Raw genomic sequence first — 12,553 nt, 5'->3', positions numbered from 1 at the left:
AGGCATCCATAAAAGTAGAAAACGACTGTATGAATCATATAATGAGAAAAAATTTAACACAAGTGTTAAATTCATTAGTTATGTTAAAAAATATTCCAAAATATTTAAAATAGCATGTAGAACAGCTAAATCTCGTTTTTTAAGTGAAAAGATTAAGAATAGCAATGATAAAATAAAAACCACTTGGAGCATTATTAATGCTGAGACAGGAAAGTCTAAATCACATAAGACTGATTATTGCCTACAATATAACGGGAAAACGGTTAAATCAGAAACTGAAATAGCTTCATTATTTGACAATTTCTTTTTGAATATCCCAATCTCAACAACTGAGTCCCTAAATTCTTCACCTCTACTAGCTGAAACTATGTTGAAAGAAAATGTCGAAGAATGTTCTAAATATTTTAAATTTCAATATGTGCACTATACTGAGGTCGTTAAAGTATTTAACTCTTTAAAATTAAAAAATACAATTGACATCTGGGGTCATTCTGTCAGTTTAATTAAAACTATAATCTCTGTCATAGCTCCACAATTAGCAATAATATTTAATAAATGTATTGACTGTGGTACCTTTCCTGATCTGATGAAATACAGTAAGACAATACCTGTTTTTAAATCAGGTAATACTAGTGATCTCTCAAATTTTAGACCTATATCTGTATTGCCTGTTTTCAGTAAAATCTTTGAAAAACTTATTTTAAATCAAATGCAGACACACTTTAGTACTTTGCTGACGTGTAAACAGTTTGGATTTACGAAAGGTCGCTCAACAACTGATGCGGGTGTTGAGCTTATTCATCATATCTATGATGCCTGGGAGGATTCAATGGATGCGCTCGGTGTTTTTTGTGATCTATCTAAGGCATTCGATTGCGTCCAACACGAGACTCTTATCAGGAAATTACAACACTATGGCATCAGGAACAATGCGCTGACACTTATTAGTTCTTATTTAGAAAATAGAATTCAGACTGTTGATATAAATGGAAAGCGCGCCCCTGGATCAACCATAAAAATGGGTGTCCCACAGGGTTCAATTCTTGGTCCATTTCTATTCTTGATCTATATAAATGATTTGCCATATGTTGTTAAGGATAATCATGAAATTGTTCTATTCGCTGATGACACATCCCTTTTATTTGAGATTAAAAGACGTGAATCAGTCTTGGATGATGTAAACAATGCTTTGTCTAAAATTGTTCATTGGTTCAATGCTAATAATTTGCTTTTGAATAGTAAGAAAACTAAATGTATTAAATTCATAACCCCAAATGTCAGTCAGGTGAATTCAAATGTACTTGTGAACGGGGAGTACTTGGAACTTGTAGACACCACATTTTTTTTGGGTATTACTTTAGACGCAAAACTCCAATGGCGTCCACATATAGCTGGTTTGGCGAAAAGACTTAGTTCTGCAGCATTTGCTGTAAGGAAAATTCACCAGCTCACAAACGAAGAAACGGCACATGTCGTATATTTTAGTTATTTCCATACTGTTATGTCTTACGGTATATTACTGTGGGGACACGTTAGTGATATTCAAACGATTTTTGTGCTGCAGAAAAGAGCTGTTCGAGCAATCTACAATCTGTCCAGTAGACATTCGTTGAGAGATAAATTTAAGGAGATCAACATATTAACAGTACCATGTCAATACATATTTGAAAACCTAATATTTGTGCATAAAAATATAGATCGTTTTAAAAAAAACAGTGACATTCATAACTGCAACACTAGAAACAAACATAATCTTGCTCTGATTCACACAAGGCTAACGAAAATAGACAAATCATTCAGAGGACAATGTGTCCGTTTTTATAATAAAATCCCTGAAGAAATTTGCAAACTACAATTAAAAAAGTTTAAAATATTTGTTAAACAGAAACTTTTAAAAAAAGCTTATTATACAATTAAAGATTATATAACAGATAAAAGTGCATGGGATTAAAGCAATGTAAATAATATTATAATAATTTAGCAGTAGGACTGTATTATTCTATTATTTGTATATTTTCTTGACTTCAAAAAGTGATGCGGTTATCCTATTTTGAGAAATAAACTATTTGAATTTGAATGCAGATAAAACCAAGTATTTGATATGTGGTAGTAAGCAACAAGTAAATAAAATAAATACATTAGAAAAAGTAAGGCTTAACGGTGAATTAATTGAGCAAATATATGAAGTAAGAAATTTAGGGCTGATAATGGACACTGACTTGCGATTTGAGAAGCATGTTGCACAATCAGTTCAGAACTGCTTCTATAGGCTGAAAATTTTGTACCGATTAAGACCCTATGTAACTGACAGACTGCGTGTTCAATTAGCTGAGTCACTAATACTCTTAAAACTCAACTACATGGACACAGTAGTTGGACCCCGTCTATTAGGAAAAACCCAAAATCTTATACAACGTGTTCAAAATGCGTGTGCTCGTTTTTGCTTTAACATTTCTTTAAGGGCTTATGTGACACCATACCTTAATAAACACTGTATCCTAAAATTGAGACACAGGCGTAAGCTTCACTTAGCTTGCCTGCTCTTTGATGTAATAAAGTACAAGTTTCCTACTTATTTATATAAAAAGCTCTCCAGGTTTTCCAGTCATAGGGCCTGTGATACTCGAAAGGCTGTTATGCAAATCACAATACCACAACACAGTTCAGCAGCCTTTCGAGGAAGTTTTAGCTATGCTGCTTCCAAGTGTTGGAACAATATTCCACCGCCACTGAGGAGCCTGAAATGCAAGGAATACAGTTTTAAATTAAAAATCAAACAGTTTATGCTAGATCATCAAAAAAAGCAGGAAATACTGAGATATGAAACCTGTATTTTATAAAAGTATATTGCTTAGTATTTTCTATTTTATAAGATTATAATACAAGGTGCAAGGATACTCACCAAGAGTGTCTTCTCCATTATCTATGTCAGGTAAAGTTTTATTTTACATCTCAGTCTAATAACATTAACCCATATTTAAGTAGTGCAATTATGAGTAGGTACCGTACTTTAGTCGTTTTTAGTTATATATAGTTGGTTACTTTTAATTAGTTAATATTTTAATGTATATTCTTTTTGTTTCACTCAAAAACAAACAATAATAAATAAATAATGTAAATTGTAAACTGATCTGTGATCACATATTACCTATTACTTTAATGTTTCGAACTCAGATTGACATTTAATAGAGTTGTCAACTTAGAAACTTCAGGGAATTGAGAACTCAACTTGTTTACTCAGTCTACGCAATAATTACTATATAATAATTATCTTTAAGGCGACGTCACCAAATGGCCCAACGGAAGACCAGCGCTGGTTTTCAAACCAGCAAATATGCTGAGTTGGGACCACTTTGTGACGTATAGAAAATAATATTTCTCAATTTTGTTTCATGTTTTATTGTACTATCGTCATGAATAAACTTTTTCTTTCTTTCTTTAAAATATGAATGACGATGACGACGACGAGAATAATAAAACAGCAGCAGTTGTTGTGGTGGGGTTGTTGTGCGTTTGTATTTTCTCGCGTGCGTTTCACTTGTTAACCCTCTCTTTTTACAAGAAAAAACTTGAGCGGCGTTGAATTCGGCGTCCGCTACGGACTCGACTCTCGACGCCGACTGCCGTATGTGTGGTGCACGCGAACGATATGAACGTGTAAACTCTGATATGTGAATAAAGTGATTTTGATTTGATTTTACTATTTATTAATTACATAATATTAAATATGCATTGCGGCTTCGAAGAAAAAATCGCTCTTTTAATTTTTACTTACTTTTTTTTTTATGGAATAGGAGGACAAACGAGCGTACGGGTCACCTGGTGTTAAGTGATCACCGCCGCCCACATTCTCTTGCAACACCAGAGGAATCACAAGAGCGTTGCCGGCCTTTAAGGAAGGTGTACTTACTTACTCACATTCGTTTTTCGCGATTTTCAGCAAAACGGTAGGTAAGTTTTATCATAAAAGTATCTCGGACAAAAATTGTAGATCGTAAAATTATCCATTAAAAATGTACCGATACTTTTTTTCCTACGAGCCACCGTTTCTGAGATATAACGATTCAAAAAGTTAGTTTCCACGCCACCTATGAGGTAGTGTACTTAGCGCGTTTTTATAAGTTTTTGAATAGTTAATATCTCAGAAACGGTGGCTCGTAGGAAAAAAAGTATCGGTACATTTTTTATAGATAATTTAATGATCTACATTTTTTTTCTGAGGTATTTTTATGATAAATTAATAATTAATAATTTATTTTATTTAAATTAAAAAAAAAGAAAAACGGACAGCACATGCAATTATTAGGGGACACGAATATTGGTCCAAAACTATAAAGTTCTGGTTTACAAGGAACAAGAGAAGGATGGGAGGTGGGCCCACAAGAAGATCTATTGATGGAATAAAGGCCACAGCGGGAAGACATGGCTCAGATCGGCTGAAGAGGGTCAGGCCCCCACTTTGCATAGTTACCAACTTCGACACATCCCCGCCCTTTACAAGTGCGTACGCGAGGGGGTGGTGTTGGGTTTTATACCAAAAGAAATATGAATGTGCATATCCTCCGTCACCCAGTAGATCCATTGCATAGTTCAGTGGAACAAATGTGGCTTACAATGACCCTTAATGGAAGGAAGTTGATTGTGAAGTGATTGGCACTGCATATCGGCCACCTTGGATGAGCATTGACTTATTTTTTAATGCATTGACAGATACAATTAGTTCCATTCCTATTTATGATAATTTGATTTTACTTGGAGATATTAATATGCTTTGTAATAATCACAGTGACAAATGTAAATTAAATACCTTTATTTCATGTTTTAACTTGACACAAGTTGTTACAGAACCAACTCACTTCACAACATCTAGTCAAACTCTTATTGATATTGTTTGCACTGATTTGAACACTAAAAATATTATAGTAGAGCCTTTAGGCTATACATTAGGACACTGTCTTATTGTATGTGAATTTAATATTAAATGCAATAAACCCAAACCCAAAACAATAACATACAGACCTAAAAACATGATATGTGCGGACAATTTTGATGACGATTTGAGATGTGTGAAATGGGACTTAATATTATCACTTGACAATGTTAATGAAATGGTCAGGTTACTGAACCATAACGTATTAACTATATTTAATATTCATGCGCCTATAAAAACTATAATTGTCAAAAATCCCAGCCATCCATGGATAACTGACACAATTAAAATTATGATGAGGCTGAGGGATAAGGCTATGATGGATTTCCATAAGACAAGGCTACCTTCAAAAAAAGAGTATTATAAAATATTAAAATCATCTGTAAATAAAGCACTTTTCTTTGAAAAATCTGCATTTTTTAAACATCATATAAATAATAAGATAAATCAACCGAAACAACTATGGAAAAACTTAATAAATGTCTTATTACCTAAAAAAATAATATTGAATTGCCAATGTACTTTAGTGACCTTGATATGATCAATAATCATTTTTTAATTGTAAGCTGTATTTCACATTGAGATGGTTGATCTGGATGAAATTTACAAAATCATACAGAGCCTTAAGTCAAATGCCGAGGGTTGTGATAATATTACTCTGGAAATACTTATTATGACATTTACATACACAGACATAATAAAAAACATTATTAATAAGTCTTTTAGCACATCCACATGCCCAGATATATGGAAAACTGCAATTGTGAAGCCTATTCAAAAAAACCAAACCCATGTGAGTTAAAAGATCTTAGGCCTATAAGTATATTGCCATGTTTATCAAAGGTGTTGGAGAAAGCTGTTTGTATACAATTATCGAAATATCTTGAAGATAATAATATTTTACCTGAAGTACAGTCAGGATTCCGAAAAGGTCGAAGTACAGTAAGAGCTTTGCTTGATGTTACTGACAATATACTCCATGCACAAGACAATGGGATGTGTACACTTCTAGTGTTGTTAGATTTCTCTAGGGCATTTGACTCAATAAATACCACTTTGCTGCTTTCCAAACTTAGATACTATGTAGTTGATAACAGTGCTTTGAAATGGTTTAACAGTTACTTGAGCAATCGCTCTCAATATGTGAAATTACAGAGAAATGATGGGACTACAATATTTTCAAATAAGGTTAGTGTAAATCGAGGAGTACCTCAGGGTTCTATATTGGGTCCAATTCTCTTCATTCTATATGCTGCCGATATTAAAAGCCATATTCAGTACTGTAATTTTCACATTTATGCAGATGATATACAGGTGTATATCTCTTGCTTGCCTGCAGACATTGATCAAACCATTAAAAAACTTAATGAAGATCTAGCTAGGATAGCAATGTGGTCCAAAAAAAATGACCTTCTACTCAATGTAAACCTATTAGATGTAAGGACCAAGTCAAAAAGCATAATACAATTAATAAGTATTCTCAACAAAATAATAGTTGTAATGTTTAGTGACGAAGTTGGAAGACATATGTGTCATTCACTGAATAAATATTTGAATTATCAGATAACTAACTACTGTATGCCTGCCTGTTCTTACCAGGGCATTGTTAAGAATATTTGTAATTTTAAATTTTCTCCTAAGAGCATTGTAATTGTATTTATAGGACAGACAAGGAATATGAACAAAAAAGAACTACAAAAAAATGTACAAAAACTGAGTTTATAAAATGTTAGGCAATTAGTATTGTTCACTTTTCCATATAGTAGAAACTTGTCCTATGAACAAAATTATTCAACATATGCATTAAATTTATCACTGCATATGATGACCCAATATAATAGCAAATTACATGTAATTGACATCAATAATTATATAAATATTAACTATTTTATAGAAAAGTACAATTGTATTTCCAAATTTCACAAAAACAGAATAGCTGTTGCATTATCATATTGTATAAATAACTCAACCAAATATTTGGTTAGCCTGACTGCCTCTTTTGGGCAACATACTAGTTGTAGTTTACAGACATGTATGGAAAATTGTCCAACTAATGATTGCCAAATTGCCTCTATTGGGCAAGCAAATAGTTTTAAGACTTTGGAAAGCATTCCAAACAATTTTTTTAGATAAGTGTACAATAGAGAATGCCTCTAGCTCAGACTTTTTGTTTAATACTTATTCTTGTAAACATTCAAATGTTAAACGAAATACAAAAAATTTTAAACTTATAAACTTAGTACACCAAAATATACAGGGTATGCTAGGTAAAGATTTGGAAATAGAGTTATTCATGAACTGTGACAATATAGATAAACTGTGCATTACAGAACATTGGCTAAAATGTCATCAGTTAATTTTTAATTTAAATAGTCACCAGATTGGTAGTTCATTCAGTAGAGAACAAGCCATACATGGTGGCACTTTAATACTGATCAGTAATGAACTGAATATAAGGAGCGGAAAGACATTGTCAGACTCTCAATAGAACGGATTATTGAAATAGCCTGTGTTGAATTGGAGCAATTAATTATTATGAGCATATACAGACCACCCTCGGCACCATATGACAGTTTTGAAAATGTAATGGAGAAAGCTGTATCAATGATTTGTAATAAAAACAAAAAAAAAAATTATATGTGGAGACTTCAATGTAGATTTATTAGAGGAAAATTCCTCTTTGTGCACCAAATTAAAAGGTTTGTTTCAATCATTTAACTGTAAAAATATATTTTTAGAACCTAGTAGACTTACATCTTTTTCAGCAACATGCATAGACAATATTTTTACAGATTGTAATACAATAACTAGTAAGTATATTATAAGTAAGCTTACTTCTGACCACTGTGGTCAGCAAGTACATTTAAATTGCCTAGTGTTACTAATAAATCTAAAGAAGAATGTACTGTAATAACAAAAACCACAAAACACTTTGAAATATTTAAACATAACTTGATGTTAAAACTACCATCACTTAAAGTATGTGAAATCCCTAATACACATTATAATGAATTTTTTAAAATTGTTAGTGAGGAATATAACTCAGTATTTACACCCAAGACTATTTTTATAAATAAAAGGCCATGCTTTAGCGACTGGGCTACTGTAGGCATCCATAAAAGTAGAAAACGACTGTATGAATCATATAATGAGAAAAAATTTAACACAAGTGTTAAATTCATTAGTTATGTTAAAAAATATTCCAAAATATTTAAAATAGCATGTAGAACAGCTAAATCTCGTTTTTTAAGTGAAAAGATTAAGAATAGCAATGATAAAATAAAAACCACTTGGAGCATTATTAATGCTGAGACAGGAAAGTCTAAATCACATAAGACTGATTATTGCCTACAATATAACGGGAAAACGGTTAAATCAGAAACTGAAATAGCTTCATTATTTGACAATTTCTTTTTGAATATCCCAATCTCAACAACTGAGTCCCTAAATTCTTCACCTCTACTAGCTGAAACTATGTTGAAAGAAAATGTCGAAGAATGTTCTAAATATTTTAAATTTCAATATGTGCACTATACTGAGGTCGTTAAAGTATTTAACTCTTTAAAATTAAAAAATACAATTGACATCTGGGGTCATTCTGTCAGTTTAATTAAAACTATAATCTCTGTCATAGCTCCACAATTAGCAATAATATTTAATAAATGTATTGACTGTGGTACCTTTCCTGATCTGATGAAATACAGTAAGACAATACCTGTTTTTAAATCAGGTAATACTAGTGATCTCTCAAATTTTAGACCTATATCTGTATTGCCTGTTTTCAGTAAAATCTTTGAAAAACTTATTTTAAATCAAATGCAGACACACTTTAGTACTTTGCTGACGTGTAAACAGTTTGGATTTACGAAAGGTCGCTCAACAACTGATGCGGGTGTTGAGCTTATTCATCATATCTATGATGCCTGGGAGGATTCAATGGATGCGCTCGGTGTTTTTTGTGATCTATCTAAGGCATTCGATTGCGTCCAACACGAGACTCTTATCAGGAAATTACAACACTATGGCATCAGGAACAATGCGCTGACACTTATTAGTTCTTATTTAGAAAATAGAATTCAGACTGTTGATATAAATGGAAAGCGCGCCCCTGGATCAACCATAAAAATGGGTGTCCCACAGGGTTCAATTCTTGGTCCATTTCTATTCTTGATCTATATAAATGATTTGCCATATGTTGTTAAGGATAATCATGAAATTGTTCTATTCGCTGATGACACATCCCTTTTATTTGAGATTAAAAGACGTGAATCAGTCTTGGATGATGTAAACAATGCTTTGTCTAAAATTGTTCATTGGTTCAATGCTAATAATTTGCTTTTGAATAGTAAGAAAACTAAATGTATTAAATTCATAACCCCAAATGTCAGTCAGGTGAATTCAAATGTACTTGTGAACGGGGAGTACTTGGAACTTGTAGACACCACATTTTTTTTGGGTATTACTTTAGACGCAAAACTCCAATGGCGTCCACATATAGCTGGTTTGGCGAAAAGACTTAGTTCTGCAGCATTTGCTGTAAGGAAAATTCACCAGCTCACAAACGAAGAAACGGCACATGTCGTATATTTTAGTTATTTCCATACTGTTATGTCTTACGGTATATTACTGTGGGGACACGTTAGTGATATTCAAACGATTTTTGTGCTGCAGAAAAGAGCTGTTCGAGCAATCTACAATCTGTCCAGTAGACATTCGTTGAGAGATAAATTTAAGGAGATCAACATATTAACAGTACCATGTCAATACATATTTGAAAACCTAATATTTGTGCATAAAAATATAGATCGTTTTAAAAAAAACAGTGACATTCATAACTGCAACACTAGAAACAAACATAATCTTGCTCTGATTCACACAAGGCTAACGAAAATAGACAAATCATTCAGAGGACAATGTGTCCGTTTTTATAATAAAATCCCTGAAGAAATTTGCAAACTACAATTAAAAAAGTTTAAAATATTTGTTAAACAGAAACTTTTAAAAAAAGCTTATTATACAATTAAAGATTATATAACAGATAAAAGTGCATGGGATTAAAGCAATGTAAATAATATTATAATAATTTAGCAGTAGGACTGTATTATTCTATTATTTGTATATTTTCTTGACTTCAAAAAGTGATGCGGTTATCCTATTTTGAGAAATAAACTATTTGAATTTGAATGCAGATAAAACCAAGTATTTGATATGTGGTAGTAAGCAACAAGTAAATAAAATAAATACATTAGAAAAAGTAAGGCTTAACGGTGAATTAATTGAGCAAATATATGAAGTAAGAAATTTAGGGCTGATAATGGACACTGACTTGCGATTTGAGAAGCATGTTGCACAATCAGTTCAGAACTGCTTCTATAGGCTGAAAATTTTGTACCGATTAAGACCCTATGTAACTGACAGACTGCGTGTTCAATTAGCTGAGTCACTAATACTCTTAAAACTCAACTACATGGACACAGTAGTTGGACCCCGTCTATTAGGAAAAACCCAAAATCTTATACAACGTGTTCAAAATGCGTGTGCTCGTTTTTGCTTTAACATTTCTTTAAGGGCTTATGTGACACCATACCTTAATAAACACTGTATCCTAAAATTGAGACACAGGCGTAAGCTTCACTTAGCTTGCCTGCTCTTTGATGTAATAAAGTACAAGTTTCCTACTTATTTATATAAAAAGCTCTCCAGGTTTTCCAGTCATAGGGCCTGTGATACTCGAAAGGCTGTTATGCAAATCACAATACCACAACACAGTTCAGCAGCCTTTCGAGGAAGTTTTAGCTATGCTGCTTCCAAGTGTTGGAACAATATTCCACCGCCACTGAGGAGCCTGAAATGCAAGGAATACAGTTTTAAATTAAAAATCAAACAGTTTATGCTAGATCATCAAAAAAAGCAGGAAATACTGAGATATGAAACCTGTATTTTATAAAAGTATATTGCTTAGTATTTTCTATTTTATAAGATTATAATACAAGGTGCAAGGATACTCACCAAGAGTGTCTTCTCCATTATCTATGTCAGGTAAAGTTTTATTTTACATCTCAGTCTAATAACATTAACCCATATTTAAGTAGTGCAATTATGAGTAGGTACCGTACTTTAGTCGTTTTTAGTTATATATAGTTGGTTACTTTTAATTAGTTAATATTTTAATGTATATTCTTTTTGTTTCACTCAAAAACAAACAATAATAAATAAATAATGTAAATTGTAAACTGATCTGTGATCACATATTACTTTAATGTTTCGAACTCAGATTGACATTTAATAGAGTTGTCAACTTAGAAACTTCAGGGAATTGAGAACTCAACTTGTTTACTCAGTCTACGCAATAATTACTATATAATAATTATCTTTAAGGCGACGTCACCAAATGGCCCAACGGAAGACCAGCGCTGGTTTTCAAACCAGCAAATATGCTGAGTTGGGACCACTTTGTGACGTATAGAAAATAATATTTCTCAATTTTGTTTCATGTTTTATTGTACTATCGTCATGAATAAACTTTTTCTTTCTTTCTTTAAAATATGAATGACGATGACGACGACGAGAATAATAAAACAGCAGCAGTTGTTGTGGTGGGGTTGTTGTGCGTTTGTATTTTCTCGCGTGCGTTTCACTTGTTAACCCTCTCTTTTTACAAGAAAAAACTTGAGCGGCGTTGAATTCGGCGTCCGCTACGGACTCGACTCTCGACGCCGACTGCCGTATGTGTGGTGCACGCGAACGATATGAACGTGTAAACTCTGATATGTGAATAAAGTGATTTTGATTTGATTTTACTATTTATTAATTACATAATATTAAATATGCATTGCGGCTTCGAAGAAAAAATCGCTCTTTTAATTTTTACTTACTTTTTTTTTTATGGAATAGGAGGACAAACGAGCGTACGGGTCACCTGGTGTTAAGTGATCACCGCCGCCCACATTCTCTTGCAACACCAGAGGAATCACAAGAGCGTTGCCGGCCTTTAAGGAAGGTGTACTTACTTAATCACATTCGTTTTTCGCGATTTTCAGCAAAACGGTAGGTAAGTTTTATCATAAAAGTATCTCGGACAAAAATTGTAGATCGTAAAATTATCCATTAAAAATGTATCAATACTTTTTTTCCTACGAGCCACCGTTTCTGAGATATAACGATTCAAAAAGTTAGTTTCCACGCCACCTATGAGGTAGTGTACTTAGCGCGTTTTTATAAGTTTTTGAATAGTTAATATCTCAGAAACGGTGGCTCGTAGGAAAAAAAGTATCGGTACATTTTTTATAGATAATTTAATGATCTACATTTTTTTTCTGAGGTATTTTTATGATAAATTAATAATTAATAATTTATTTTATTTAAATTAAAAAAAAAGAAAAACGGACAGCACATGCAATTATTAGGGGACACGAATATTGGTCCAAAACTATAAAGTTCTGGTTTACAAGGAACAAGAGAAGTATGGGAGGTGGGCCCACAAGAAGATCTATTGATGGAATAAAGGCCACAGCGGGAAGACATGGCTCAGATCGGCTGAAGAGGGTCGGGCCCCCACTTTGCATAGTTACCAACTTCGACACATCCCCGCCCTTTACAAGTGCGTACGCGAGGGGGTGGTGT

General features: G+C 32.9%; 1 long non-coding RNA gene across 3 annotated transcripts in view; it reads right to left on the bottom strand.

Annotated features, from left to right (window-relative positions):
- Window positions 1-12,553, bottom strand: part of LOC126968849 (uncharacterized) — a 42,577-nt gene that overhangs the window by 3,870 nt on the left and 26,154 nt on the right. For 2 of the 3 annotated variants that reach the window (XR_007730303.1, XR_007730301.1), the window contains one exon: window positions 4,796-5,461. The exons of the other annotated variant lie outside the window; for it this stretch is intronic. This is a non-coding gene — a long non-coding RNA (uncharacterized LOC126968849). Of the gene's footprint in view, window positions 1-4,795; window positions 5,462-12,553 lie in introns of those variants that run through there. 3 annotated transcript variants of the gene reach the window in all.

Source organism: Leptidea sinapis, chromosome 16 (genome assembly GCF_905404315.1).
Source record: "Leptidea sinapis chromosome 16, ilLepSina1.1, whole genome shotgun sequence".
Classification (NCBI taxonomy): Eukaryota; Metazoa; Arthropoda; class Insecta; order Lepidoptera; family Pieridae; genus Leptidea; species Leptidea sinapis.
This window is presented reverse-complemented; position numbering and strand designations above follow the sequence as displayed.